Genomic DNA, 24732 nt, shown 5'->3' with positions numbered 1-24732 from the left:
CAACTCAGTTTTTTATCAGTCATGCGCACTCTAGCATTTTATTCGGCTACCGCATATCGTAGCAAGGCTCCTATATATACTGCAAAACCTTACAATTTGGACATCCCCTTCTGCTATACTTCGTTTCAGCTTAAAAGGGCACTGGGAAGGGACGAAGAAAACCAAATACTGCTTTAAAAGGCGTGCTTATCAGTGTCAAACACGAGCGTTCAGTGACGACATTGGTCTTAAAGTGTCGGATAATGACGACATCCTTTGAAACACGTGACTCTCACTCAAATGTTCTCTTGGGACATCCGTAAATTGGTGGGGCGTTCAAATCTTCATAATGGATGTTAATTTCCAACTTTTAAGAAGATAGCGCATGGGTGTTGCACGCCCTGGTCGTTTCAGTTCTCTATTGGTTCAGACCAAGGACGTCATCAACAAAAGAAAATATGCTCAAAATTCTGAACGTCTTTCACCTATTAGGTTCAAAATACATCCAATTTCTTATTTTAATTTATGTTTTATGTGTTGCTAGGGTTCCACTCACTAGTTCAAGCGAACGCGATATAAATTAAAAAAAAAAAATGCCAGAAACGCTTTGCAGGGCCTCTTTAAGTCCAGACGCAGCCGATGCTAAAGGCGCGAGCATGTCGTCCTGAACAGTGCATGCTTGCATTGTTTCGATCAGCGCTTGTTTCGAACAGCTAAATCATCAATGTCTCCTGATCGCTGGGCCGCGTACCATGTGGCAGCTGAAGTATACAAATCGGCCGTCGGTGAAACTAAAAATAACTTCTTCAGCATAAAATTACCTTCAATGATCACTAACAATCCAAAGCAGTTTTGGAACTTAGTCAACCCTGCCGACAAACATTTAATACAACTTAAAAATTCAAGCGGAGAAGTGATTTCCGGTGAAGATTGCGCTATGACTTTCAACGAATGTTTCATCAGTGTCTTTAGTGCTCTCTTAAGTGCCAACCATCCCATACTACCATCTTCTGATTTTTTGCCCACGTTACCAGTTGTGTTTGATCCACCCGGTATTGTTAAAATTATTGAAAAGCTCAAGCTGTCGCCGGCATCAGGTGTCGACGAGATAAACGCGAAATTTCAAAAAAATACCAAAATGTACTCCATGATCATCTTGTCATCTTTGTTTCAACAATCACTTGATCATGACGTCTTACATGAGGACTGGAAAGTAGGGAAGGTTGTTCCAATTCACAAAGCTGGTGACCGTTTCTCCCCTTTAAATTACAGGCCGATATCTCTTTCTAGCGTACCCTGCAAAAATGTCTTCACAGCTCTCGCGTTTCCTGGAGTGCACCTCCTTCTTTAGCCCTTTTCAACATGGGTTCCGCAAATCTTTCTCGAGCGATACTCAGCTCTTGGATTTCACCCACAACCTCCACTCGGCTCTGGGCCGTGGATCTCAAACTGACTGCATCTTTCTGAACTTTGCAAAGGTTTTCGATTAGGTAACGCATAAACTACTACTATACAAACTTAGCCTACTCAGTATTGATCCATATATCTTATCTTGGTGAGAGTGTTCCCTCACTAACAGATCACAATTTGTAACTGTCAATAACAAAATCTCGTCATCGTCCTTCGTTGAGTCCGGTGTACCACAGGGTTCTGTCCTATGCTCGCTCTTATTCTTAATATATATAAATGACCTACCTTCTAGCATTTCCTCCTCCATAAGCGTATTTGTGGATGATTGCGTTGTTTAAGGTGAAATTACTAATGACTCTGACGTACACATAATTCAATCTGATTTAAATGCAATTTCTTCCTGGTGTGATGCTTGGCACATGAAACTAAACATTATGAAATGTAAGACAATGAGGATTTCCCGCAAAGCAGCACTCTGTCCTAACTGCTTCCTATCAAATAACCTCCTTGAAAACGTATCAACTTACAAATATCTAGGTGTTTATATCTCTTCTGACCTATCATGGAAAACTCACACCAAATATATTGTTAATAACAGTAACCGCATGCTCGGATATTTAAGACGTAACTTTTCTCTAGCTCCATCATCATTAAATTTACTACTTTATAAAACACTGGTGCGACCAAAACTTGAATACGCATGCTCGGTCTGGGATCCCGGTGCAGAAAGCCTCATATCAGCGCTTGAAGCCATCCAAAACCGGTCAGCACGTTTTATATTATCAAACTACCATCGTACATCAAGCGTCACATCCATGAAAGCTAGTCTCTCACTGCCCCTTCTTTCCACTCGTCGCACTATCTCCCGTCTCTGTTTATTTCATAAAATTTACTATGCCAATTCACTCTTGAAAGAGCAACTAATCAGTGCCCCCATCTACGTATCATCTCACCTCGATCACTGCTGCAAAGTTGGTATACCCCCTTCCATCTCAAATTCCTTTTTCAAATCTTTTATCCCAAAAACATCTCGTGAATGGAACGGCCTTCCCTTGCCCATTCCGTCCATTGGCGATTTTCTTCTCTTTAAAGAAGCACTAACAAGTTACTATTCATGATCTGTGCCGGAATAACCATCTTCAGCGCTTTTGTACTTCCATAGCCCACCCCCTCTGTAATGCTTCGGCCCTGAGGGTAGAATATATAAATAAATAAATAAATAAATAAATTCTTTTAGGGGCGAAGCTCCTTAAGGGGTATCCACACGAAGGAGAACTCCGCGGACGGATGTCGTGACGTCAACAACCCGGGAAACTCCGTCCCCGGCTCCGCCGCGTGCACCTGCGGAGCTTTCGTGCTAACAGCACGAAGCCTCCGCGCCTCCGCCACGGAGGAGAACGGGAGAACGACGCCTCGAGGCGTCAAAAAGGGATGACGTATGTCTCACGTGATGCGCGCTCCGCGGAGGAAAGGAGCGGATTTCTCCTTCGTGTGGATACCCCTTTAGGGGCTAGCCATGTCCGTATGTCCGTCCGCCGTCGGGTGCACGTGCTCCTGCTCGTGAGCTCACGTGCTCACGAGCACGTGAGCACGTGCTCCCGTGCTCGTGTAGGGCAAAAAAAAGAGAACCGCATCTCCACGTGGTGAATGATGTAGGGTGCCTACATGTCTGTCTGTCTCAGGGTGAAGACATCCATTGTTGCCCTGAATGTGCCAGCGCGTAACACTCTCGCGCACTTGGTGCGTGACTTGGGCGGTAAAATGGCGTCTATGCCTTAGCCAAAGCTACGCGCTCGAGCTGAGTGACACCGGATTGCGCGCACTTCAAAATGCATACAAAAATGATTGGGCGGCAAAATGGCTGAGATGTCACCACTCAAGCAAAAGCGCGTGTGTGTATGAAGGCACTCTAGAATGATGTTGATTGGGGCGAAGCTCTGGTGGTGCTTGTCTGCGTAGACGGTGAGCCGCAGCATGCCGAGCCTTTCGTTCGTTTTCATCCATGTCAGAAAGAGAATGTGTGGTATGGAACGTGGTTATATACGCATTTGAGCATTTGACCGCAGCGTGACATGGATGAAAACAAACGAAAGGCTCTGCATGGCTGCGGCTCAGCGTCTACGCAGACAAGCACCACCAGAGTTTCGCCCCAATCAACATCATTCACCACGTGAAGATGCGGTTTTTTTGTTGTTGTTTTTTTGCTTAGAAAATCTAATCAGGTGGTGCAAAATGCACTCTGCAGATGGTTCTCCCTCAGTGCAACATAGAACCACTAAATTAGCGGCGCTTAGAGTATCGGCACTCCGTTCCCCGATATTGTTGTGTGCGCCGCCATTTTAGGGCTTGTGCAGAGCAGACGCAACTGCCGATCGTCCTGATTCAAAAGTGCGACTTCCTCAGCAGTAGATTTGGTGTTGCTCGTGTAATATTGCTTTGCTCTGTCACGAACTGTTTAAACATTTGCGGAGGACGGAAAAGTGTTTCCTGTGATTTCAGATAGAGCTTCAGATAACTGGCAACCATGATTTTAAGACACAATATGACCAAGTGCCGTTACTCTGAAGCGTAGCGTATTTAGTGGCACTAGTGCAACCCATGTATTCAGAAACAGAAATTATTCTTGCTTGGTGCAGCGTCGTGAGTAACGGCGCGAACGTCTGACACCACGAAAACGCGCTTGTTGGCAGGTCTGATTTTGCGAAAGAAGTAGTTTTGCAGGATCACGCTGTCTGGTCTGTGCCGAAGATGTGAAGCAGAGGAACCTTGGCACCAAAGTATGTTTTTAAACCCCCCCCCCCCTTTTTTTTTTTTTTCTACGATGCTCCTCCAGAGAATCCTTTTTAATTCTGAGTGACTCCCTCCTCCGTTTGGGGGTGCCAATTCGAGAATTATATTCGTGTCATTTATTAACAGTGATTCTCCAATTTCTTTATTTTGCCCCAAAGAACTGTGAAGTTTAAAGAAAACTGCGGGAATTCAAGCGGCTGCCTGCGTTCGGCTGTCCCACTGAGGCCACTAGAATCTTTTTTTTTTTTTTTTTTTTCAGGTATCCCTGCTGAACACACTTGTAGTTATGTTTATCGTCTCATTAATAAGCCATATTTAGCCATTTCAATGCTTCTATTCTCGGGGACAACTTTCTGAGACAGTACAGCTGCAACGAAAACATGTCTGGGTGTCCCTGACGTTATCCCCGAAAATCAGCAACAATTTTTGTACTTACAGTGAATACCGCTAAGAGCTGGTCCCTGACGTAGATAACTTGCGAAATCACTCATTAGGTTTCCTCTCCCCTCAATGGCGGATGCCGAAAAAATGAAGGAAAGAAAGAGTTGTTTCTTTTCAACTCGATATTAGAACAAGCGGCCACGTGATCTAACACTAATTATAGTATACCGTCAGTGTTCACCACAGTCATCCGATGCGGTTGGCAAAGATTACAGCATGGGTAGAGCTTTAGACATTGTTAGAGTTCGGCTATTCTCATATTTGATTGAACACGAGCCAACACGAATGTTTGGCGTCGCTAATTGTCAAGAACCCGAGCACTCGACTCGGGCTCACGACAACCTAGTACCTCATGGTGTCACGTGACTCGCGAGGAGTAGTCGTGATGGCATGTGACGTCAAGCAGTCAACAACGCTACTAGTGACGTTCTCAGTTTAAGTCGACCTGACGCGGTGAGTCACGCAGCTACGTAACGGGGCCACGTGACGTGACATTATTTGACAGCATGTCTTGGCACCGTCACGTCACGTGACCACGCGACAGATGATTAATCGTAGTGCCAAAATACATACGCGCCACGAAAACCTACAATTTCTCATACGTTGCAAATCGAAATCTGACAATTTGATCACTACATTGAAACACAGCTGCATCCTTTCACTTCTCAAATGCTCATTTTGTAATAAAACAAATTACCGTTAAATGTTTCGAACCGGTTACCATTACATATTGTTCCGGTTCAGTTCCAAGATGGCGGCATAGATTTCGGTTCGGTTCAGTTGCGGTTCGGTTCCGGTTCGACACTCTGCTTGAAACAAAGTTGAAATATATTGAATATGAATATTAATTTTGTATCCATTTTGTAATATTGTGTCCACATTCGAAATACGCGCGTAAGGTATTCAAAATATATCATAAATATTAATCAGAAAAGATTTTACATAACCAAAAATATAATTCCTTCCCCCTCAAGATGCCATTTGTGTCTTAAAAACCGGCTACATAATTTTTTTGTTATAAATGGGGTCACTCTGGCATTTGAAGGCACTACCATATACATCCCACAACTACACATTAGAAACGAACACCAATACAAAACACCATGACGCACTGAACACCTGAATCACAGTCCCGTTGACTGCTCCAGAGCCTTATATAGCCTACATATGAAGCTATAAGTGCAGAGGTGGCCGGTGACCACATCTGCACTTATTAAGGTTCCAAGCATTCGGTCTTCTCCTCGGGAGTCTGTCAAAGGGGAAACAGTGTTTTGAAGTTCGTGGACGATATCTCTTACTAAAAAGCATTGGTACAACTGACAATAATTCGCCGCAGTCGCTAAAACAATATACACAAAAACGCCTCCTAGAAGAAATGTTATTGCTTCTCTGCATAGCACCACTCAGGATGAAGCGAGTGAAGGCAGTTTCTTCACTTTAAAATAGTTATTTTGCTTTTCTTTAGTAGTTGACTATTTAATATGGTCATTATAATAAAGTCACTGTCCACATCACGTACAACGGTGAGCATACATATTCACTAGACTAACATTGTGCTAACACAATTACGCCAAACATATCTGCTCACAGCACTCGCTGAAGCATTTAGCATCAACAAGTGTTGTCGTTGTAGTTCCCAAACCTCGTTTGTGATTGGTGTGCAAGAAACTCCTCAGGTGTGTTGTTGATAGAAAAAAGAAAACAATAACATAAACTGGACTGATTTATCAGTGCGATGCTGAGCAGCTCAATTAACAAACTAATCAAATGTTGTATTTAGGCACTTCAGTATACTTCGCATCTGCTTGAAGTGAATTTCTGATAGGCGAGTTTTTCAATACTTCGGTAGTTTAAAGGGCAACTCCGCTTCATTTTTTATATTTAGAAAACTATGCCGCCCTCTTCAGTATCATATAGGAAGACCCCATGTCAAATATTACGATCTAATTCCGTCTATATATTTAATAAACCGGCCAGCAAACTTTCAAATGAGCCAAGTCGCCGAATTCTGCCAACTCTAGCGTGCTACGCGAGGCGCAATCGTCAGCGCAGTCAATAGGGAGTTTTCGTAGACCGCGTTTCTCTCCGCTAAGCCCTCCGCAACGAAGAAGCCACTGCTGCGCCTGCGCGCCGATAGCGCTCTCCGCAACCCGCTACGATACCCCGAACTGTACAGCCAAGGCCATCGGCGCGCAGGCGCAGTAGCGGCTTCTTCGTTGGGGTGGGCTTAGCCGAGGGTGAAACGCGGTCTACGAAAACTCCCAAATGCGACACAGTTGGAGCGGCCAACGTTGAGCCACTACGTCAGAGGCATGACTACGTCATTCTCGCGCTTTGTTTTTTTTTACTTCTGAGAGCAAAATTGAACGATGACGTCGTGAGCTTCTCCTCCCGGTGCTGGCTCACGGCGTCCACGTGATCACCGTAACGCAGATGCGCTAGTTTGCGCTGCCCTGGGCGCTTATCGGTCTGTTTCTCCGCTCCCCTTCTCCTCTTTCGGCTTGTCCCCTTCCTTCTCTCCCTTGGGCCATCACCGTCCACGCCATGCGAAGCGACCTGCCCGCGTCCCGCGTCTTGTACCTCGCCCCCACGAACCTTACAAGATCACGGGGTTCGACGTGACGTGGCTATGCCACTGACGACACGAGATCAATGTTGCCTGACGCAACCGACGTTTCGGTTTCAGTATCAGCTGATGTTTAAATTAAGATTACCCAAATAATATTCCACATTTCGCGAATCCGAAGACGTGGAGCTGTTTAGTAATGCTTTGTGAAATGGAATCACATGTAAGCCTAAATTGTTCGGAATTGAGCGGAGTCAAATTAAGCCAAACTACAAAAGTATTGCAGTGAAAAGATACTTGGAGTATAACACAACAGTATTTACGATTTTGAGGTATCTTAAGAGTATTCTGCACATATTTTCGATTGCCGCATTTTTACCAGGGTTGGAGTATATTTTGCATGAAATCAATTAACATTTTAAGAAATCTTTGTGAAAGGTATTTTGTGCCCACTAATTTAGTATTTACATATTTCAGAACGCATGAAGAGTACCTCAAATGTGGTTTAAATAAAGGTATTTAAAAAAAAAGATTTTCAGAAACATATTGCAGTACAAAGTGAAAAGAAAAAAGACGTGTATATTTTCGGTCTATTTTTTTGTGTACTGAAAATTGTGAACTACTTCAAATACACTCAAATTAGAATGTGGTATATTTCAAACGTCTTAGTTTTCGCTAACGGTAATCCTGACTCGAATTCATTTTCTCCAGACTGCCTTACAATAGGACTTAAGAGTGCGTAGCTGCGTATGATGAAACCACCGTTTTATGTACTCGATCGTTTGGCAACAATTTCGACGATCTTTTCGAGTGGATGATTGTAGGCAGTTTGTGGACGTTTGCAATCAGCCACGCTTCAAAAGCTAGTCTGACCACCATATACGAAAACTGCTGTCTTTGGGCCCCAGTCTGGTAACCCTTTGCACGCCTGAATAAATGAATAATAAATAAATGACAACTAGAAAGAAATAAAACTTAAAAGGTTAAAAGAAATATTTTTTTAAGTTTAATTATTTCATTATAATTTATTTTCTAAAAAATAAACTTTATTGTTTATATATTTTTCTTAGTTTTATTTATTTTTATCTGTCATTTATTTACTATTTACTTATTAATGTTTACTGGCTATTTAGTTTCTTGTGTTTAAAAATTTTAATTGTTCTCATTAACGGCGAAGGAGAAGATGATGACGATTTGAGGAAGAAGAAATATGTCACTGAGTTGTTAGTCCGCGCTGCGAGTCTGTGTATCTGCGCTGTTCCATCCAAATTGATGATGGCAGCAATGCAAGGCAATGACAAAGGTTAGTGTGTTTTTAAATGTAACACTTCTTCGAAATGGCGGAAAGCAGTGAACGGCAATTTCAGCGGGAAAAATGCCGGCGCGTAAACGAATGCTTCGAGCTTTTCAACTGTCCGAAAGTAAACTCGTTAGCAAGGGTATCTTCCTCGCACGAACATTAATTGTGATTTTTTTCTAGACCATCTTAGTTTTCTGCTGTGACTGTCAACACAAATTAATGTTTAAGGAGCAGTGAAAGCAAATGTTGAGTGCGCAAACAAAGCTGACGTGGAGACCATCATCAAAAATGGCTGCGCCACGCTGGAGAGAAACTGAAAAAGCTGCAGTCAAAGGCTGGAGATGTTCGACATGATGGTAAGTTTCTCACATTACCTGTTTTTATTATTAATGCTTGTGGAATTGATTTTTTTTTTGTAGATCCTGCTGACTATTCGGACTAGTGCTGGCCAAGATGCGAAGCCAGACTGCACGTCTTGTGCAGACATTGAAAAAGTCATGTATAACATTTGCTCTCCAATAATGTATTTCTTGAACAGCTACCTTTGTTTGCAATAATGAATAGCACGATCATGCTCATAGTTACAGGCTAAGAACATAGCGCACGGAAATACGCAGAGGAGAAAGCCGACAGGATGCTGGAGGGGAGAGGTTTTCTTCTCTCCTCTTCAGCATGCCGCCAGCTTTCTTCCTCCTTTCCCTTGCCCTACGTTCTTAGCCTTTCACTGACTAGTAATCAATAATTAGTGTGTGAATTTCACTTTAAAATAGTGCACAACAATGCTTTTCTTTTTCTGCAGGTAGCTTTTGCAGGCATCTTCAGGTTCAAAATCCAGTTGGAGAAAACCTAGAAACAATACAAATGAAAGCATCCTAACAGCTCAGTGAACAGCTGCACCTGCAGTGCATTGTCCTAAAAATGTACTCGAAAAGTCCTTGGCTGCCCTCCTGAGGACGTTCTGAGGATGTCCTGAGGCCGGACAATAGGACGTTTTTAGGATGTTTCCAGGATCATTTGAGGACATCCTCAGGACATCATAATGTGCTCAAAAGGTTGTCCTGAGGACATCCTGTGGATGTCCAATTGTTTTCTGAGGCCTAAACGTGAGGGTACACTCATATTACTGAAAATTCAGTAAATCTAAACGCAAGCTGTTATTCCCCGCTTGATCCGTTCCTGCCCGAAGACAATAGTTACTGTAAACCGCTTAATTTTCACGGGCTCGAATTTCCGTGAATTGGGCCCACGCTGAAAATTTCGAGTTATTCGCGGGTTCCAACATTTTTAATAAAAAATTAGAACATGCGGTCACCGTGAATTGAGGTAGTCGATAGTTCCGGCTAGTTGCATTCTTTTTAGAGCGCAGCTCTTAGGGGCCCGTTCCCGGCTTGAGCGGCGTCGGCGTCGCCGTCGGCGTAACCAAGGTCATCCCAAGGTCACGTGACCCCCAAGGTCACGTGACCTTCGTGGTCACGTGGGGTCATCTTGGGATCACGTGACCGCCAAGGTCACGTGACCCCTCGAGGTCACGTGACCCCTCCCAACGTCCTCAAGGTCACGTGACCCCAAGATGACACCACGTGACCCTTTGAAGGTCACGTGACCCCCAAGGTCACGTGACCCCTCTGAGGTCACGTGACCCCCGAGGTCACGTGGTCACCCCAAGGTCACGTGACCCCCAAGGTCACGTGACCCCTCCCAAGGTCATCTCAAGGTCACGTGACCCCAAGGTGACCGCCACGTGACCCCCAGGTCACGTGACCCCTCCAGGTCACGTGACCCCCGTCACGTGACCCCCAGGTCACGCCTCCCCGAGGTCACGTGACCCCCTCCCCGGTCACGTGACACCCCCCCGGAGCATATTAAAGAATGAGGGGAGGAGGAGGAGGAGGGGTCTACCCTCCCCTCAATACCCTTCCCTCCTCCTCCTGAAGAGCTGCGCTCCAATTCGGCGTTACAGGGATTTGTAAACGGCTTTCACTTTTTTTTCTCATATAGTTTGCATACTTATGTTACTAATGGGACCATCGCTGTAGCTTCCGAAGTGTTAACATTTAGCCCGAATAGTTCGCGGATAAATTAGGTCCTCACGAGAATTAAGCAGTTTACAGTAAGTATTTCGCAGTTCGGTGTGCTACACTTCAGCTAATAAGTTGTACCCGCATAAAAGACAAAATAGTACTGTGGGGGCGGCGAGGTCCTACCACATTATTTAAAGTGAGGACATAGAACGAGACAACGAAACGAAGTGTCTGCCTGTGATGGCGGCTTCAGAGCATTCTCTCACGAGCTCTCCAAGGCGCGTTCGTGTACCACGCCTCAAGCCATCTCTTTTATTTTTATAAGAAAGATGGATCTGTGGGTGCGTTGCACCCTACAGATATGCCCCCCCCCCCCCTTAACGAGGAGCCCTAACGAGCGATTAAGTAAAACGACAAAAACAACGACAACATACAATTGGAACGCTAGCTGTAGTCATGAGTTTTTCCAGGGAACTTGAGCAGACTTCTGCCGAGACTTCGGACTTTCCTCGCGCGTCCCACGTGTGATGAGGTTCACGGGTGAGTGCTCCAGATGGGCTGGCTTTAGACGCTCGAGGGCGGGTGTCTAGTTGTCCATTGATCTGCAGAACAAATCCACTTGGTTTCTTTTCCAGAACCGGGAACGGTTTCATAACGAAATTTGGAAGACACTTAAGACTGCTTACGTGTAGCAAGGCGAAAGCATTCCTGCACGGGGCAGCGCATTGCTACAAGCAGCGCGCCACGTCTTCATACCACACGGTGCTCCGGCGGTGACAGCACACTCCCCCTCTGTGCAGGCGGGGCGAATCCAGCCGGCCTCATGACCAATTCCGTGACAAAGCTTTTGCCTTAAAATACAAGAATCACGCACATTGTAATACTCCGTTAACCCCTAAGCTAACAGTGAGGCCGGACCTGACCACGAGCTCGCCGGACCAATCGGCGTCCTCCCTTTGAACACCTGACCCCGCTCTCTGTACGCGGTGGGTGGTAACGTGATCACTCGGTGAAAAATACACGTAACCAGTCCGACGAGCACGTAGCTTCCATCGCACTTTCGGCTTAAGGGTACTACACCGTGGACATCGTAAGGAGTGCGCGAGATACGGACTTCTGGGTAGCTAAACTCGTGGAGCAAAACATTCTTCGCTTTTTGACGTAGCGGGGGGAGTGACCAAAAGAACGCCGCAAAGTTTCCTCCTCCCTGCGCGCGCTCAACTTCGCAACTTTTGACGAAAAATCCCCCGCGATCCCTAGCGCGGTGCACGAGAGCACGAGACAGCGCGGGGAGGCGAGCGTTCACGCCGCTCGCTGTACGTTGTCTTTGAGCTCTCTAGCGCCGACAATCCCGTCATGCCTCGGCCAGGCGAGGAGCGAGAGCAGACGACGAGAGTTCGTCTGCTACGATGAGGCATTCGCACAGCGGAACTGAAAGAAAAAGTTGGTTTTCTGCTCGAAATCACGTCCCGCGGGCCACAAACTCAAACGCGAGCTTGATTTGTAAGCGTCTGATATTTCACGAAGGGAGGAATCGACGGCCCGTCTTTTATTTGCGAAATTTGAGTCGTTTTGTAGCCGTACAGACGCTGAAACCTACCAGTGTATAATGAAAGGCCCAGGACAACCACAGGGGCCGCGAGATCTAGCATCATTTGTGTATGGGTGAAAAGTGCAACATTTTTCGACAAAGCTCCCACAGCAGAAACCTGCGACGCATTCACTCAGCGTCCGGGAAGGCTAAACATGGAGACGTTGCCCGAGACTCAAGCAAAGTCATATCTGAACGGCAGCTATCTTGCCCCGTCATATTTTGTTTTGAGAAAGCTCTCGTTCTCAATGCCTTCACCAGGGAAATAAGAAGTCTTACGAAACGTATTGCTAGATGTTCCCAAGAACTAGATTTAAGCCGTATCGTTTCAGTGGTTCACTCATAATGCTATGCTTAAAACGAATCAAGCTCTAGCGCGTACAGTGCCATCAATTTCCTCAAGCGTATGCTGTTTTGTAGTCAACTGGTTTCGGAAACTTACGCCGTCTGTAGATATCTCTGACAGCCGAGTTGCTTAAGTGGAAGTCATCGCAAATGTAAGTTCCACGTTGCAGCAACCAACGTTTAAACGATGGCAGCGACTGCACTCTCGCATTCCCACCCATCACGTCGAACAAAAAGGCGCTAGTTTCGGTTTGAGGTCGGTACTTTTCTACAACATCTATGGCGACAGCATCAGTCTGCACTGGGTGCATTCTGCAAGTTCGTTTGGGGCCTGTTCTCCGTGCAGCACTCGGCGGGTGTAATGCATTAGAACTCTCACAGTGCAAGTCTGTATCCCGTCACTGGCCTCACCGGCGGCCATTGCTTGACGACAGGCAATATGCCGCGTCCTGTCTAGTTCTCCCTTCGTTTTCGTCCTTGTTGCTTTGGCCTTTTACATCATGAGGCAATACACGCAAGTCTAAGGAAGAAACATGCAAAAATTGGAAGCCTGTACGCGGTGCTCGAGGGCGAGCATTTTATGACGTGCTGCGATGATTATGTCGGGTTCTTGGAGATCAAATAGACATTCGTCAAGCGTTTGAACATCGATTAAAAAAAAAATTCGCCGGAGCACGATTGACTTTACCGACGTCGCTTGCTTCGGTTGCTAAATAATTGGCACGTCGAGCGACTGAACGGCACGCTCCGAGTTTGAGTTTGTCACGAAAGCCCTCACAGGAGTTCAAAGAAAAAGCTTTCACCATGAAGCACTATGTACAAGCGGTCAAAACGATGCGAAAATCCCCAGTAAAGGCATTCTAACTTATCGTTTGCTGAGCTTTGATGACTCCGGAACCACGGATGACTCCACAATAACTCTCGGTAGCCCTTGTCTCATTAAACACATCACAGTTAACGCCCAACAAGGTAGCCCTGGACCCTCAACCACACAACATTTAGTTAAACAAGATTGGTATTCTAACGCGTTTAATATTCTTGCCCACAATAATAACTGTTATTTGCGGAAATATGATAGAAGCTTCATGGTAGAGAACAACCTACTAACGTAATAAAATTGAGTTGTGTCAAGCGATGACTGCCGGTGGTGCCGCTCGACCCCAGCAATACAGGCCTCTATCCACGATCTAGCCTCCTAAGAAATCAGTGGTGCCAGTGCTTTTAACATAAATCGTTTATTTGCATCGGTACTCCCATACCTGCGGGATGTAGGGACGAGGCGCAAAACCGTACATCCGGCCAATATTGAAGCCGGTTTTCGGACGATATTGCCTCGACACTCGCCAAGAAGCAACGTGCTGTTTCGGCGACTCGTTTGTGTAATTTATTTCTTCAGTCATATTAATGGGTCCCGGGCCACTGTGTACACCCCAAAAAAGAAACGTACTGTGGTAATTACACCTTGAGGAGAAGCAGGCACGTAGCCAGATTTTCGTTTAAGGGGAGGGGGGGGGGGGAGGCGGGGGGGGGGGGGGGGGGGGGGGGGGCGCCGATGACAAAGTGCTCTATGAGGGGGAGGGAGGAGAGGAGGCCCCAGCAAAATGGAAAATTTCGGGGGGAGCGGGAAGGCCAGGCCTTATGCCCCCCCCCCCCTCCCCTTGGCTACGTGCCTGACGAGAAGGGGTATTGTAGTTTTACATCTTTATAAAAAGTTGTAGGCATTATCATACGTTTTAAAAACGTGTTTAAAGAAATCACACATTGTTAAAAGTGTGAAGTTTACATTTCTTTTATAAGGTCCATCGCTACACTTATTAGGGTGTTAGTTATGGGACACCCCACTTACATGTTTAAAGGTGGGAAAATGCTTAATGTGTATATACCTCTAACAGAAGACAATCTCTTTCATGTGATTACATCGCGTGCCGATGAAACGATCTGTCGATGACACGTCGTTCGATGAACTGATTTGACCGCCAATGAGTGACGACTGCCAGTAGAATTTCGGGGAAATAATTCTGCCGGCTGCCGGGAGACTCGACCCTACCCAAGAATTACCCCGGTTCTTGTTTGTTTTCCAACATTCTGAATTGTATACCAGCTTATTAGTACCCCTTCGGATATACAAAAAAAAAAAATAAAAAAAGCGATGGCAGCCGCAAAATCTCCGACAGCCCGGTTCACAGTCATGTGGGAGACTGACAGGTTCTCGTCAGTCGCCACCATGCCTTGAAAGCTACCGGTTCCGAAGAACCGGAGCGCGCAGAGAACTTGTTGTTCCACGGTTCGAGGCGGCGAACGAAGCTCGTCGCAGAGTCAACGCACAACGGCTTTCGATAGCCGGTACTGTCGCCGAAAGTCGTCGTCGGGGAGTTGAAAGGCGTCCCCAGTGGTCTCAGTAGCGACGCCGACGGTGGCGGAAGATAAACTCGGCCGCAGCGTACGGCACCGCCATGTTGACAAGGTTTAACTTCGCCTCGATCCGAAGCGAAGATCTCGAGCTCAAACCACGGCTCTCGCAAAGTTCGGAAACGTCACTTTGACGTCAGCGACAACTTCGACAAACGAGGTTTCTTTTTAACACAAACTTCGGAGGGATTTTGAGCGTCAGGAGTTCGCCTAGGGACACTCTGCAAAGCATTAATTTTAGCTTGGCGTAGGGATGTAGGGACAAATGGGCGCTACGTCATCGGCGAAGCCGTTCAATCAGCGGGCTCCTCGCGCCCCTCACGCGCCGCACGCGCGCCTCGATGAACTTTGCTTTGAATGATTGACACCTCGCTCGGCGCGACGTCAGCGTCGCGAGAGTCCAATTAGCGCGTTCCGCAACTTTCGGACACAAAGTTGTGCTTGACGAGTTTAGCGACCCTGCTGTCGCCGAGCATCTTATTATCGCAGCGCAGTGATGAAAATGGGCTAGTTTGTACTGATTAATTGTGTATACTACAGCGTTTGATATAACCTGAAGCAGTCATTTGTGCATCTTTGGCTTAGCTGCAAACTTTCTTTGTAGATAACTTTGGCCCGAAATGTACTCCGTTACACGTTATGTTGTACCGCACCGAAGGCTAGAGGCGCGAGCTCATAGCGATTTTAACGTTGAAAGAATTGGCATTTTCTGCTTTTGATATTGTTCACTGTGTCACAAATGGCAGAAAACACACCTCCTTTCATCGAAATGTTGCGATTCCCCCGCGTAATAGCGAGGCAAAACTTGGAATATTTCCCGACCTGCAGCCACGAGCGGCAGCCACGAGCAGCGGCCATGAGAAACAAGTGGCGTGACGTCACTTGGGTAGTTGTAAAAAAGATAGCAAGTTGTGCGAATCCTTGCTCGATAAAAGGTAACTTTTTTTATAAATCTTGTCGTTCCAACATATATATAAATGCGTCAAAACCCTGGTATCATCGACAAAACTTTTATTATACGGAGTTTTAGTGGCGCCATCTATCCTAGGTCCACAAAACCGCGAACAGCCGCCAGAAGCCGGAGGGGGAGGGGGACAGCGCCGGACGGGCAAGGACGGGTGGTCACGCGGTCGCGAGCGGATGAGTTCTCGCTGCTTGCTGATGGCTCTAAAGAGAGAACTTTTCCGGAACTCCGCGCCTACTCAAGTGACGTCACTGTGCACGTGACCCGGAAGACGATGCACGAGTTGAGAGGCGGCAAAAACCTGGATCATTTTCATTTTTTAAATAAAAACTAGGGTATCCAGGCAAAATCTGTTTTCTGTAGTTCACTGCAGAAGTATCAGGCATCAACTCCCACAATTATTTAAGCAAAGCCCTGAAATTGTTGCACAGGTCCTTTAAGGCTCTGTTATACCCCGACCTAACGCGTGCGCGCGTGCGAGCGCGTCACAGCGACGTATACCGGCGGCGTTCGACGCCGTCTGACCGCCTCGACGCCAAAATGGAGCATGCCGTATTCCGCGCCGGCCGCGCCAGCGACGCCGCCGCCGGACCAGGATGCATCACGCGCTGGCTCCCGGCAGCCCTCGTGCGGGAAGCGCGGCGAATACGAGCAATAGCAGACGACGGAAGCACTACTGCGTGTGGCGCCATGTTTGAAGAATTCGACTTGGTCGTCGAGAAGCTCATCGAAGGAGTTCGTCTTTACCCATGTGTCTACGACACGAGGAAGTTTGAGTACCGTGACACGGCCAGGAAAGACAATGCTTGGGGGGCCATCCGGGAGCTGTGCGGTCTCCCCACAGGTAAGCTATTTCGTTGCTCCGCACATCGCGTCTGTGCTTATTGCAGTGCTGTGTACCGCTGCTGCAGCAGACGCGATCATGTTTTGTGATTTGCTTGAAAGGTGAAGCTTTATATAAAAACCCTTCACTGACCTTTCGTGGTTAACGGAGCGGTCGTGGTCGGATAAAAAGAGATAGCGGATACGCAACGGAGTTTTTTATTGGCTAGGGATAATCCGTCGCGGTAGTTGAGGGGGGGGGGGGGGGGGGGGGAGGGGGGCGGTAGAGCGAGCAGCGACTTTGCGCGATCCACTTGTACTTATATAAATTGTAAAAAAAAAAAAAAAAAAGAATGCAATGTGCTCCGAAGAAAAGGTGTAGAGATGAAGAAAAGCGTGCGCGTAAGAGGCGGCTGGTGAACGGCAAGCGGGTCCGGCTTGGACGTGCGCCAAAAGTGCTTTCGCACCTTAGTGGCGCTTTTGACAGATTGCCCGAAACCAGAGAATTTGTTTTTATTTTCAGTTGGAGACTGCCAAAAACTGTGGAAGAGGCTGCGTGACCGCTTCACGCGTGAAACCAGGGCCCTGGAACTCACGAAGCGAAGCGGCAGCGGGTTCGTCGCCAGGCACACCTGGGAATTCATGCAGGCCATGGAATTTTATAAAAACTGTGGCCGTCCTAAAAAGTGAGTTTTTGAAGCATTGTCCAGCGTGGTATGAGGAATTTAAGCGTTGAAACAGACTCGTGTCGTAGATTGAGTTACACATTTTGGTCACAATCCTGTTCTCGGGAATTATAGATACAGGCCTGACGAGAGTTGCGGAACCGTCAGTGAAATCGCAAAAACGTACTAGAATGCCGCTTTATTTCTTTCGATCGAACACTGGGGGCATAGTAGCAGTAGCGAACGTCCGACACCAATGACTTCTTAGATGGAATAGTACATGGAATTCTTTAATCACGTTGGACGCAGCCGCGTCTGTGTACAACGCGGCTGAGACAGGCAGGCTTTGCATTGAGTGAGCCCCCCGCACTGCTGAGAGTTTTGCTCGAGTGTGTAAAGAAGATGAATAAAAGAAACGGTCCGCCTTCATTGCCTTCTTCATATGTTCACCGGTATCGCGACAGATAACCAAAATAGCGAACAAAACAAGGGTTAAAATACTTCCCATGGCTTCAAGCAAGCTTGGCACGCTGTGCAAAATAATGCGTAGCATTGTGCGTTAATTGATGAACACGTTTAATGCTGGTTAGTATTTATCCCCGATTAATTGCTCAAAGGTCAACCTTCCTGGTAATTTACACATGTGAAACCAAGTATCTCCCAATTGAGGGATATGGTCGGATGTTCTGCAGAAATACTTCACTTGTACTTTAAAATGCGGACAGACCACCGTCATGAAAATGTTTATATGCGTTCGTTTCTTCCCTTCCCTCACACACAAAAAACAAACAAATAAAATGGCGTCGATAGGCGCAACATTTTTGTTTATTGTGCTTGCTTTATTTAGGGCGGTACAGCGTAGCTCTAATTTCAGAGCGATTCAGAAATAAAGCTTATACCAGTGAAAAACTGTGATTGCGCAGGCAAGCTGGTGGATGTTCGTCATCATGTAGAAAAACCCGAGACTGTTGTAAAAGCAGGGAAACGGTGTTGAAGAAGAAAGACAGGGGGAAAAACGTCTTATACTAGCGTCAGACGGCGTTCTAAAGATTCTTTTCACTAAGCTCCTGTATAAAATCGGCAAACCAGCGCACGCCGTAGGGTACGGGCGCACTCAACATCGTGAGCAGATTGGGCGATTTTATGAAGGAGCTTAGTGAAAAGGACCTTTAGAACGCCGTCTGACACGGGGATTACTAGCCTGATAAACATATTAAGACATTTCATATTCCTTTCGAAATATCAAATATATGTGAAGCATTTTGCTCATGTGATAATGGTTTTGTTTGCTAAGTGGATTATGTTTCTGTTCCTGTAGAACGGCGTGCAACCTGGACACGAGACCACTACCAGTGGACGCCGACGGGGATGTCGCGGCAGAAGACCTTTTTCATTTGATCCAGAGTGGCGCACCGTCGCCTTCTGAGGACAACTGCATTTATTTGGAGCAGATGGAAGTGGGCCAATCACAGCTAAATATTGATGGTGATGAGCCCGCGCTGCGTGCAACGACGGGGCGTGTCGTCAGGCGCACCGAAAAAGCGTAAAAGAAGTGGCGAATTTGAGCAGCAGCTGCTCTACCAGCTGGACAAGAAAATGACGGAAAATGAGGCTTTTGGCCTGTCCATTGGTATGAGCCTGGACAGGTTGTTTAGGCTGACGCAGCAAAGTGCAAGGCACGAATAATGGAAATCATTGCAGAATATGACAACTAATTAGTTGACAAATGCTGCAATTACTTCCGTTACTGTGTGTTTTTATAACAAAGCAAGAGGCTGCTGCTGTTTTTTTTTATTATTTATGCTCCTACTTGCAGTGACGTGACTCAAACTGTAATAAAATAATTTTATAAGCAAAATAATAATAATAATAATAATAATAATAATAATAATAATCTTTATTTGGACTCCTTGAGTCTCAGGTGGAGGGGCAAAAGGTAAACAGATTTACCTGACGAGGCCCCACCACCCTGTACATTGCTCAGCAGAGAATCAAAACAGACTAGGAATGAACACAAGTAAAAACGACAATAAATCTTATCAAAAAATGTGTCACTGTGCGAAACGAAAAACGCAACAATCCTTCTACAGAAAAATGAATTATTAAAGTACAAACTGGCAGGAGCAATGAGCTTTCAAGCGAATTAACACAAATAACGGTGATCAGAGCTGATTATACGCTATTCAACCCAATGCATAACCAAAACGCAATTTCCTATTGTAAAATATAACGTTTCATGTTACCTTTGAAGGCAATAAGGGAAGTAGCATTCCTCATTCATTCAAAAACACTTGGATGATCGTTCAAAGGCTGTGGTATTTTATACGCTAAAGCTTGCGAGCCATAATTCGTCCGTATTTTGGGCTTTGTGTATATTTCATTTCTTAAATTATATTGTGTTGTTTTAGGGTGGTAGATGTCACAAAATTCATTTTGGTCACTGCTGTACTCGCGGTATATTATCATCGCTAGCTTTAAAAGAAAGAGCTGATGGATATTTAAAAATCGATATCTGACAAAATATGGGGCTGAATGATCGGTATAGTGAAGGTTTTCGATGCAACGAACAGCTTTTTTTTGTAGGCCGAATAGTCTGTCAAGATTTGTTTTTGTTGTAGTTCCCTAAACTAGTAAGCAATAATGTAAATGAGATTGCACAAGACTGTAGTAGAGTTGGCACTTAAGCCAACAGGGAAGGAGATGTTTAAGTTTATACAAGATTCCAATAGATCTGGATATGCTAGAGCGAATATGATTGATGTGGTCTGTCCAGCTTAAGGTTTCTTCGAACCAGACACCTAAAAATTTTAGCGAGGACACTCTTTCTAATTCTGAGTTTCTAAATTGTACCGAGAAATTACTACAGAGTTGCTTATGCACAGGCTTGAAAATAACATATTTCGTTTTGTTAATATTCTATTATATTTGACTAGACTATAGCCACAGCGCAAGTTCGCGTAACCAAATGTTTGATAAACCTTCTATTACACTAAGATCCTTATCAGTAAAAAACACATTGGTGTCGTCTGCATAAAGTATATAATATCTGGAGTTTGCGGAATGTTTACTATATCATTTATGTACAACAGAAAAAGTAATGGTCCCAGAATTGACCCCTGAGGTACACCGTAATTTATTTTCATTAGTTGCGATTCATACTCATTGATTTTTACATATTGTGATCGTCCAGATAAAAGCTATGAATTAGGTTCCAAGGTATCCCCCTTATGCCATAGTGCGTCAGCTTTTTTTAGAAGAATGTCATGTTTAATCGAATCAAATGCCTTGCGAAAATCCAAAAAAATTCCTACTGTATATAATTGATTTGCAAAACTATTAATTAGCTTATCTTTTATATATAGCAAGGCTTTTTCCGTAGATTTGTTTTTCTGGAAGCCATACTGTTGCTTTACAATTATGTTATTTTTTTCAAGGTAACTAGAAAGCCTAACGTTGATTACCTGCTCTAGAATTTTTGAGAATAAAGGTAGCACAGAAATTCGCCTATAGTTATTTATATTATTGCGTGGACCACCTTTATGTATAACACAAACTCTGGCAAGTTTCATTTTTTCCGGAAATATACCAGTCAATAACGATGTGTTACAGATATGTTCTAGAGGGGAGCTTATGAAGTGCGTAATTGCCTTCTAATTAATTAAATTAAAATTAATTAAAAAAAAAGCTCCGTGCGTAATACTTTCTGCGCCCGACACCTTGTGCCACCACAAGTGGAAACACTACTATAAAAACACGAGTCATTGACTTTTAATCCTACTAGACTTAAGAAAATGTCTGCCTAAGCACAAAAACTTAGGTGGGAAGGCTACTTTTTGCCATAAATGCCTCAGAACAGTGAATAAAACAACACACAATCCGATGCGAAATAATTCTTTAAAAAAGCGACACAGATAGCGCAGAGTGAAAGGCAAGGTAATTTTTTTATATATAATAAGCTCTCACAATCTCGTGATGTCTATCAAAGGTAATACAAATGATCAATTGTTTCTCCAAACTGACCCACGAACAGCACCAAAAGCCGGCAACATCTCACAGACTTGTCCTTCGAAGGGCTGGCATCGAAGCAATGGCTAGATAAAATAATTGATTTTGGGTTACTGAACTTACAAGGAAACATGTTTATTGCCCGGATAGGCCCGGCATGTCTTAAAATAAATTCTCGTCGAAACGAGAAATAGAACAAAAAATATTCGCGCCCACTATTTACGTTGCGATGTGTAATTCTTGTAATGATGATTAAGATGGTGCTCTATTTCCGACTCTGCTCCTTCATCTCACGTCTTCCCGGAGCGCGGGAAAAAAAGAAACTCTTCGGAGTAATGGCGTATATAGAGTACACTCCTAATCATCATTGTAAGGGAACAGTTTCTGTAGAGATAGAGAAAAAAAAATGCCTCTTGCGGCATACATATGTGGTAGAACATTTTTTTTCAACGACCATTTATTTTGAGACATGCCTGTAGTATCCAGGCAGTAAAAACTGTGTTTTATAAATTTATAGTTTTTTAAGGAAAGGAAGAACGTTACATAGAAGTCATGCAGCGCGTTCATTTTAGGCTAGAAAAGAAATGGCTGACATAGAATGTATTTTACCATTAAACCACTGCAGCAGAAAAAATGCATGCGAAAACAATAAACAAATCAGGTTCAAGAATAAAAACTTCCAGCACACAAAATAAGGCTGGCACAAGTTGAAGCTGTGGCGGCCCCCTTTTTCCTTTGCGGGCAGGCGCTTGCGGTCACGCCGCCGCCGTGGCCACCGGGGGAGGGCATCGGGGTCTTTCTTTGCTCTGAAACCGTTTTGTTTACGGGGTTTTGGTTAGGGTCGCAGGCCCGCCCGTGTTAGCGTCTTGGGGGACAGTAGGTTGTTCCCCCTGCGGGGGTTTGTTGCTTTTGGTGCCGGGGGGTGTCTGTGTTTTTGTTTCGTAGGCTTCCGCCGCATGTCGGCCTCGCCGGGCCGGGTCGGGTTCCACCCCGAGGGACTCGCTGACTGCGCCGTCCAGGCGGCAACCCAAAGCACTGGGGAAACTGCTAGACGTTCGGAACGGGCACCGGTCTGTCTGCGACCGCTTGCGTGGGCGACTCTACGGAGCTGTCAGCCGAGGGCCGTTGCGAACTTGACGAATGCCTGTGACGACCACCGGCTGATCATTGGGCAATGGACCCCACGTGCCTTTCACGGGTTTTAAAACTATTGGTTAACCGATGCCCGAGAGAGAGGAGGTGAGGGTCCTCAAAGGCCGTTGCCCGAGCGAGAGGAGCTGATTTTGACGGAACTTTGGGAGTTGTTTGAGGCATCCTGCCCCAAAATGTCAATCCCCTACTTTGTACATAGCCACTGTACATAGTTTGTAACTGTAAATAAACAGTTGGAACTCTAACTCGCTGAGCTTTCATCGCCTGCGGAGTACCTCATCGACCGCCGGGCCATGCTCAACCATCGCAGGCCCAACTCCAAACTATCAGCGAACAGTTTCTCAAGTAGCCAAGCAAACAAAATATGGACGCGCACAAGCCGCTCTCAAATAGTTAACAAAACTGGCACATGCAGAATATAACACAATTTTCCACTTTCCTGGTCTAGACTGCTCTATCTGGGTATATGCCCAGATAGAGCAGTCTAGAGCAGGCAAGTAGAAAATTGTGTTATATTCTGTTTGCGATGAAAAGTGGTAACAGAGGTTCACGTATTAGCTACGCCTAACAACTTCCAGCTGTCATGGCAGAGAGCCTTCTGCAGACATGAAATAATCTGAGATCTCATCTCTCATGTCTATGGCTGCTTGAGCAGGGCGCTTGCCGGCCGCTGCAGTGCAAGTGCCAATTTGCGACACTGTCTGCCTCCACCGACCTTCCTGCACCGCCCGTCCCTGTGGCCTGTCACCATAATCATTGAGACAGTATGCGTTGTCAGCAATGAGAAAGTTATGCAAACATACTGCTGCCTTTATCATGTCAGTGACAAGCTCGACGTCACCTTCGACCGTCCCAAGGAACGAACGCCACCTGGAGACTAAAATGCCAAAAACGTTCTCAACACATCGGAGCGCCCTGGAAAGACGGTAATTGAAAACTTTTTTGTTGTCATCGAGACTCCTTCCAGCGTACGGGCGCATTAAGTGCGTGCGCAATGGAAAAGCAGCGTCGCCAAGTAAACAGACGGGCCACCTAGACACACCCGAGGGCAGCCCGAGAGTGTTGGCTTCAAAGTGACGTCTGATGGAACTTTCCCTGAAGAAAGAGCCATCTGATATGCGTCCCTGTGCCCCTACATCTACTAGAGTAAAACTGTAGTTAGCGTCTGCGACAGCGAGCAGGAGCAAGGAGTAAAACCCTTTATAATTATAACAATCTGACCCACTGCTGTCTGGGCACTTAATAGAAAAGTGCTTCCCGTCAATGCTCCCGATGGCATTCGGGAAATTCCACTTCGCACAAAACTCCTGCCGTATTCTTTCCCACTTCGACGTGGTAGGCTTTTCCAGTACCACAGGAGACAGACAGTCCCAGATGGCCGGCAAGCTTATTCCTTCGCCGGTTGCGGGCGGAGTAACACAAAAAGCGCCGACGTGTTTTTTTTACTTGTTTGTAGAGCAGTTGTGTTTATGGAGAAAAAACATTTCAACATTATATATATATATATATGTTTAACGCCTTACCACGTAAAACGGAAATTAATTAGCTGGTTTGCGTGTTTATAGATATATATAAAAAAAAAATGAACGCCGCACTATTTTCGGAAAGGGCGGTAAGATTTGATGTGGCGGTGATTTGGTCGTGGCGGGATTACTCATTTCTCATCGCGTTTTGGTGATGTTCAGGACAAGTAACTTATGGCAGGTGTAATAACGGACATATTGGGGAATTAGTAACGCACCGTTGCATTCTGCGTCCTGCTATCTGTTTGACGGGAAAGACTACTGCATTTGCGCCCCTTTCGTGCGATTTCGTGCGACATCGTTTGGGCTGCAGCCAAGGTTGGGTTGGCGGGAAGAAAAGGTAGGTACGTGTTATATTCTGAATCACTTTATTTTCTTTCTCTTCTTTTAGCTAGTCTAACGACGACGACGTTAACACTCGGCACGAGCTGAGTAAATAGTCTGACATGGAACCCCGACTCGACTGGTCATTCCCTAGGCTGCCTTAAAGGGATACTTCAACGAAATTTGAAATATTCCCGTCGTGTTCAAAAATAGGTTGAATATGATCCACAATATCCGTAAATCACAATCGCACGTTTGTATTTTGATCCTGGTGGCTGTATTTTTCGTTATAAACGGCCCACTCTGGCAAGCGCTCGGAGAAGGCCCAGCTTAGAGCACGTGACATCCAACGCAATCGTGACGTAGGTCGTCTCAAGACGAGCAAAGCTACGGCGAGGCTGATGTCGAGAGGATGGCCTGGTCGT

The 24732-nt window shown here is 45.6% G+C and overlaps 1 protein-coding gene and 1 pseudogene across 1 annotated transcript in view; one reads left to right on the top strand and one right to left on the bottom strand.

Annotated features, from left to right (window-relative positions):
- LOC121836126 overlaps positions 1-24732 on the bottom strand; it is a 151738-nt gene that overhangs the window by 28419 nt on the left and 98587 nt on the right. The window lies entirely within an intron of this gene.
- LOC120850727 lies at positions 16463-19018 on the top strand (annotated as a pseudogene).

This window comes from Ixodes scapularis, unplaced genomic scaffold (genome assembly GCF_016920785.2).
Source record: "Ixodes scapularis isolate PalLabHiFi unplaced genomic scaffold, ASM1692078v2 PGA_scaffold1__304_contigs__length_218370807, whole genome shotgun sequence".
NCBI lineage: Eukaryota > Metazoa > Arthropoda > Arachnida > Ixodida > Ixodidae > Ixodes > Ixodes scapularis.
This window is presented reverse-complemented; position numbering and strand designations above follow the sequence as displayed.